Below are 1,649 nucleotides of genomic sequence, written 5' to 3' on the forward strand. Positions count from 1 at the left end.
TTATTAATATATTATTGTATAGTTATCATTATTGTTATTGTAGTTATGTTATTGCTTTTTATTTTTTTTTCCTTTTTTTATTATTTTATTATAAATATTATTATTGCCAAGTAGAAAAAAAAAGCAAAATAATTGGGGTTATTCATTGAGATTCCAACTAAAGGCTTTGGAGGTACTATGCAGTGCTCATTCATACCCAAGCCCCAGCCCTTGCTATTGTTGCTAAACTCCCTCAAAAGGATAACATAAACATGAGTGTTTGTGGGTCAAAAACATGTGATTGTGGAAAGTGCATGTGTATTCTGGGCCCTATTCTGGTTGTTCAGTTCCTTAAGTTTGATTGCCACTCTGAAATGATCCAGTTAATCAGAGTATCAGTAATTGTTTTAAATTGTTTTTCTTTTTTTTTTTTCGCTATAGCGCAATCATTGTTTGATTTAGAAGAATGTAAACTCACCAAAGATCCTGGTATTCGATCATCGTCAGTACTTGGAGTAGGTAAGTGAAAACGCACGTGTATCATTGTGGCGAGTGAATTTCAATCGTTACTCTACTAAAGGTTGATGTTCTGGGAATGCATTACTTGTGTGTATTACTCTCTCCACACTATTTTGTGACAAAAACATGTGACATGTCTAAATATGGTCATGATTACATCACATGACCATATATAGGCACATCATGACTATATATGGGCACATCATGACTATACATGGGCACGTCATGACTATACATGGGCACATCATGACCATATATAGGCACGTCATGACTATATATGGGTATACAACAGTTTCTGGTCAAAGAAAATTTGATAGTCCGGACAGAGCTTAATGTGCTGTTCATACACACATTTTATGTGACAAATATATGTGATGTGACATTTGTGGGCATGATTATGTCATATTACACCTAAATGTGGCCACATCATGCTTATTTGTCACATAACATTTGATAGTGTGGCCAGAGATTTAAACAGTTGTCATGAAATGGCTTTGTGATAATAACATCATTGTAGTTTGAAGTTGCTTTCGTATTTATTTAACAGTTTGGTAAACGGGTGTTTGAGGATTGATGTGTCAAAGGCCAGACTTTTTATACCTTGTTTAGTATTCAGGAAAAAAAATATAAAGGCAGAAATTAATTTTATTAATTTGATAAAATTATGCAATAAACATCTAGATAGTAGAGAAAATAAAAATATTGCTAATTCAAAATCAACTAAAAATGTAGACGTTATTTGAGACTAAAAACTAAAAACTTTTCATAGTTTTGATAGAGTCCTAGTCCTGTCCAGAGTATCAAATATGTGACAAACACATGTGACATGCCTAAATATGGTTATGATGACATCACATCATGACCATATATAGGCACATCATGACTATATATGGGCACATCATAACCATATATAAGCAAGTCATGACTATACATGGGCACATCATGACCATATATAGGCACATCATGACTATATGTAGGCACATCATGACCATATATAGGCACATCATGACTATATGTAGGCACATCATGACCATATATAGGCACATCATGAGCCTATATAGGCACATCATGACTATATATGATATGATATGTCGTTCTTATATAGCGCTTAATGCCTTAACAAAGCCTCTAAGCGCTTCACATTATTACCC

General features: G+C 33.5%; 1 long non-coding RNA gene across 1 annotated transcript in view; it reads left to right on the top strand.

Moving 5' to 3' along the window:
• Window positions 1–1,435, top strand: part of LOC117120202 — a 2,346-nt gene extending 911 nt beyond the window's left edge. The window contains exon 3 of the long non-coding RNA XR_004447305.1: window positions 421–1,435. This is a non-coding gene — a long non-coding RNA (uncharacterized LOC117120202). The remainder of the gene's footprint in view (window positions 1–420) is intronic.
• The last annotated feature ends 214 nt before the right edge of the window (window positions 1,436–1,649 follow it).

Source organism: Anneissia japonica, unplaced genomic scaffold (genome assembly GCF_011630105.1).
Source record: "Anneissia japonica isolate Jap-2015-1 unplaced genomic scaffold, ASM1163010v1 scaffold116675_len2560_cov85, whole genome shotgun sequence".
NCBI lineage: Eukaryota > Metazoa > Echinodermata > Crinoidea > Comatulida > Comatulidae > Anneissia > Anneissia japonica.